Raw genomic sequence first — 6,000 nt, 5'->3', positions numbered from 1 at the left:
ATATATTGGTGAGCTGATGATTGCATGGTAATCACCATGATTGCTTGTCAGGATGGCACCAGCAATCATGATGAAAAGCATTTGGTTCTAGATATTTTTCATGTAGATAGGAGTGTGTGGTGGAAGAAGGAGTGAGGTGGAGAATGATGCCACACTTGGCCTGACAAGTAAGAGAATGGAGGTGCTGATGCTGAGGCAGGAAAGATTGTGGGAGCTGTAGGCTTGAGGATGGGGTAGGACAAGTTGGAAAATCAGTTTTAGAAATATTAACTTTGAGAAGCCTACTCAAAATACAAGTAGAAATATTATATCTTGAGAAATAATTTTGATACTCCTGGAGAAATAAATTTGGGGTAATTACACCAAATATATATTTGTTAAGTCATGAAACTGACAAAACCACCAAAAGAGTAAAGACAAATAGAAATGATTTTAAAAGAGTGTTTTAACTATATATACAAGCAAAGTTACCTCCATTTATTGAAAACAATATGTTAGAGAACTTTATAATATTCTTCTACCTTTTAAATAAAGTCCTTCATGCATGGACCTCAGATAAACTCAAATAACTCTAAAATACCCAAATTAACTTAATTAACCCACTCTTAAATTCTTTTGGAACTAAAAATCATTTAGCTCATTACTATAAAAATTTAGCAAAATTAGGTTTTCTTGAGTACTCAAGACAGTGAGATAGAGGAAACAATAAAATGATTTTAATCTGGGAACAGAATCATTTCTAAAAGAAGCTAAAAATAGCACTGGGCTCACAAAATATATTTGAGCTCTGAGATTTTAATAATGCTGCCACAACAGAGTTATCTGTTCCCTGTTGCTTTATAATAAGTATGTTTAACTTTTTAATGACAAAATTAGATAGTGTACTTGGAGTGAAAGATCAAGATAATAAATCTGTTTATATGAATCCAGTTTATCTAGACACTATTGATTTTGTTTTCTGTATCTACTCCAAGCATTTCCTGTAACAACTCTAATGGTCATTAATAAAATTTATCTTATACATAAAACATGTGTAAAAGGAAAAGTGGAAGGAAATACTTACTCTTACAGCATTTACAGTATTCCATACTTAGCAGTATTTCATAATCAGTAACATATTATTAAATGATTGATAATAACTCTATCTGGAAAGTGATCATTCTGAGGCTGGTCATATAATTTTGATGATTTTACTTTCATTAGTGAGCTAGCTTTACACATGCAATAATAGTGTTAGCTATTTCCATGGTTCTATTAACGATTAAAATATTTTACTAGTGACTTTAAACAGATAAACAAAAGCAAGGGTTTTAAATAGAAAAATTTGATCAGTTCAATTCTATCACATTGAAAATCTAAACTATACCAAAATCAAAACTGAAACTAAGCATTAAAAATATTTAAAACATGTATAGCAGACCAAAAACATTATCTAGAACCTATTATATATGTATATAATGTATAGTATATGTCATATAATATATAATATATATAACATAATAATAAGGAGAAAAATTATCCATGGGAAAGTAATATGAACATGAACTGGAAATTTTAAAAAGATGATTCAAGAAAGGTCAATAGACAAATGATAAGAAGTTCAACTTCACTCATAATCAAGGGAATGCACATTTAAAACAGTGAGAAGGGTGAAGAGATTAAGCAAAGGAAAAAAGAAGCCCTGGCTGGCGTAGCTCAGTGGATTGAGCGCGGGCTGGGAACCAAAGTGTCCCAGGTTCGATTCCCAGCCAGGGTACATTCCTGGGTTGCAGGCCATAACCCCCAGCAACCGCACATTGATGTTTCTCTCTCTCTTTCTCTCTCTCTCTCCCTCCCTTCCCTCTCTAAAAGTAAATAAATAAATAAAATCTTTAAAAAAATTAAAAAACTTTAAAAAAAAAAAGGAAAAAAGAAAGAAAGACTCATGGACACAGACAACAGTAAGGTGATTGTTAGAGGCAAGGCATGTGGGGGGAGGTAGAAGAGGGTAAAGGGGGGATAAATGGCGATGGAAGGAGACTTGATTTGGGGTGGTAAACACACAAGCAATATATAGATGACCTATTGTAGAATTATATACCTGAAAGCTATATAATGTTATTAACTAATGTCACCCCAAGAAATTCAATAAAAAATTAAAACTAAAATAAAGTGAGATACAATATCTTACCTATCAAATTGGCAAATGTATTAGCCTGACAATTCCAAATTGTGGACAAGGATATAGGCAACTGGGTATTCTAAAACTTTGCTGGTTGGAATGGAAATTGATACAATCTCTTTGAAGGGCAATTTCACAATAGTTAATGAGGTTGAAAAGACTCATACATTACAATTCAGCCATTCCTCTTCTAAGTATGTACCCTTGAGAAATTTTTACACATTGTTCAAGGAGATTATTTACAAATATTCACTGTGACATTGTTGGAGTTTTAAAACTAAAAAACAACCAAAATGTTATCAACAGATAAATGAATAATCAATCATGGTATAGTCATGTGATAGAATAAATCTAAGTATAATGAAAAGAAGCTAGCTTTATATCAGCAGGTTAAGATAATATAATTTTAATAATAAAATATAATGAAATTGATGCAAAATTTTAAAAGTCACAAAATAATATTACATGCTTTTATGGATATATACCTATGTTAAAATGTATATAGAGCATAAATATGAAGAATAATTAAACATCACAGAGATTGACTCTAAAAACAAGGAAAAGAAATGGGTCTGGCAAAATGTATATGAGTATTGTTGAGTTTTCTCACTTAAAAAATGATCTGAAGAAAATGCTGCAAAATCTTAATGTTTATTAATATCAGATGGTAGAAAATGTAAGTTTATCATATTTTCTACATAGTTTCCAATTAGATATTAATTTTTATCAATTAAATATTATCTTCAGAAAGGAAATTATAGTTAAGTATTTTCATTAAACATTAATTTTAAAATTTTTGCTGTACTTCAGATACATTTATAAGCATGTGTATTCATAATAGTATTTTGTGCTGGTATCATATGCTCATATTTAAAAGTTACAGTAAGACTGACCCTTTACATCGTGTTTTTAAGCCATCACCAGTAATTTCTAGGTTGAAATGCATTTCCTCTAAATTCTAAATGTTCCTGGTAACTTTACCCCACTTCTGACCTACTCATCTTCATTGATAACTTCAGGCACTCACATTAAGATCCTTATCCCTCCCCAACATCCACAGCCTCTCTATCCCTCTATGCCTGCCTAGCCATAAGAATGATTCATTATGCTATTTATTCTTGTTTACCTTGTTCACCTTTGCAAGTCTAAGAGAGAAGGCTGAGAGACAAGGACAGGAGTGTCCTTGTCTCATATCTACTAATCCCTGCCCATAAATCTCTGTATATTTCTTATTCTAAACCCATCTTCTATCCTTCTCAACTCTTGAAACCCATTCTGGAGGGGACCTCTGGAATTCGTAACCGTCATTGGCAAATTTTGCTATAACCTCTACCAATTCTCTGGAAGTTCTCTTCATCTTCTTTCTTCAACTGAAATCTGGCCCTCCTGTGCCGGTATCTGCTCCTCTGTCGCCCTTTCAAATTGTGGCTCTCTCCCACATGCCACAGACCACAGCTCTTTCTTGATCTTCATTTCTGCTTCTAGACAGTGACTCTCTTCTTGTGTATGTATTGTTAATTTATAATTAAAAGAAAAAATGTGCATTCACAATATTTTAGAATACTGAGAAAAACATAACCAGGAAAACTAAAATCATTCACCATTCAACTACCCAGAAATACATACCATGAACATTTTGCTGTTTCCAATTTCTTTCATTCTATAAATATATACATTAATATACATATTTTATTTCCCAGATTGTACCATGCTCTACTTTCTGTTTTATATTTGTCTTTGAATTTGATTATGTCATTATGTTTTTAAATTTATGCCATCACTTTAACTTTCTATCTATATGCATGAAAGAGGCTGTGTGTGTGCATGCACAAGTACATACTTGTGTGTTTCTGAGCAGCTGTGTGCTAGTTTAGCTTGTGCCAGCTTGTGAGAATCACTATATGCACATCTTCCCAATTTTGCTCTTAGTAAAGTCATGTGGTAGTTTGAAATCAGCCACGGCAGACCTATCTATGCCTTGCAAATAAGCAATTGCTATAAAATTGGGGCTCTTTATTTTCTCTTAAATTCCAGAGAGCCAGCTTACCAGCACACTTACTAGGCTTGGGTATACAGGCCATGCTAATGTCAAAATAAAAGGTCGCTTTATTTTGATATTCTGGAAACTTTTATACGCCACATGCATTAACTGTTTTGTAATATAGAGAAACTGAACCATTGATAAATTGCTGGTGGGCATATAGAGTTGTATGGCCACTCTCGAAGACAGTATAGCACTTATAATATTGTAGAAAAAAAATGCTTACTGCATGACTCAGCAATCACATTCTTAGACATTTTTCTCAGAGATATGAAAACTTCAAGAGCTGAATGAAAACTTGCATATGAATGTGAATAGCAGTTTTATTTGTGATAGCTCTAAACTGGAAGCAGCTGAAATATCCTTCAATAATGAAAAGTTAAACTGTTATATCTATAACATGGCATATTACTCAACAATAAAAAAGAAGACAGCTGTTGCACATAGTAACTTGGATACATTTCAAGAGTAGTATCCTGGGTGAAAAGAGCCAATGTCTAAAGTTTATGTAATGTTTGATTCTATTTATATAACAGTTTTGAAATAATGTAGTTGTCCAGAACTAGAACAGATTAATGGTTCAAAATAAGGAGGTATATTTTTAATAAATCTTTTATACTTACAGAGATTTTATGGGCATTTTGGTTATTGATTATATTGTTTTGCTAGAACTGTCATAATGAATGGTACATACTGGATGGCTAAAACTACAGAAATTTATTTTCTCACATTTCTAGAGGCTAGAAGTGCAAGATCAAGGTGTTAGCAGCTTTGATTTCTTCTGAAGTTTCTCTGCTGGTTGGCAGATGGCATCTTCTCACTGTGCCCTAACGCCGTCTTTCTTCTGTGTATGCTTGCCCTGGTGTCTCTCTGTGTATCCAAGTTTCCTCTCCTTATAAAAGATACATTGGATTAGGGTCATTCTAAGGGCCATTTTTAACCTAATCACCCCTTAAGGTCCCTGTCTCCAAGACTTACACTCAGATACTAGAGGTTAGAGTTTCAACATATGAATTTTTGAGAGGACACAATTCAGACCATAAAGGGAGTTTCTTCAATTCTTTTTTTCTCTCATTTGCTGCTTATAAGAAAATCTGAAAGTTGCCTCTTCAAGAAAAAATTTACATTCCATGCTACTTTTCTTTTCTACTCAGTAGGACAATTTAAGATTACAGCTGAAAGTCTGGCCCATGTTGGAGCAGTTTGGGTGTCTTTTGAGCCATCCACCCTGTTATCAGAGAAGCTGCCACTCACCCAAGAACTCATGGTTGTCTAGACAATCTCACTGCACTGCACAGGAACCCCCAACCTAGATGTCTAATGTACATATCTCCCTCGTAACTGTCGCAGGTTACAGTGAGAAATCATACATGTGCTTTTCCTCCGACTTTTTTCCCTTATTCAACGGTATTCTTTTTCTTACACCCCCTGCTTAAAGAGGAAAAATTGACCCTCCACCAATATCTTTCAACAAACAAAATGTGTGAGCCTGCCTGTAGTGTACACTTCTTTTAGAAGAAGAGAATTTGGGGAAGATGGGGTCAACCTCCCATCTTACATTAGGAATGCATCATTCTTTTGCTTTCAGCAGTTTTTGTTAGAATTATTCCTCCTGGAATGGCATGGGTACCATTAGGTTCCCCAAACCCTAACCCCAAATTCTTACCTACTTACTCTTTAGGAATCACTATCTCTGTATGTATATTTTTTAAACAAAGTAATTAGGCAAAGGGAAAAGGCAAACATTCTGATCACCTTACAAATCTGCATGTGTAATTTTATTATTATCCCTCATTGT

This window comes from Phyllostomus discolor, chromosome 10 (genome assembly GCF_004126475.2).
Source record: "Phyllostomus discolor isolate MPI-MPIP mPhyDis1 chromosome 10, mPhyDis1.pri.v3, whole genome shotgun sequence".
NCBI lineage: Eukaryota > Metazoa > Chordata > Mammalia > Chiroptera > Phyllostomidae > Phyllostomus > Phyllostomus discolor.
Note: the sequence above shows the minus strand (reverse complement) of the source record.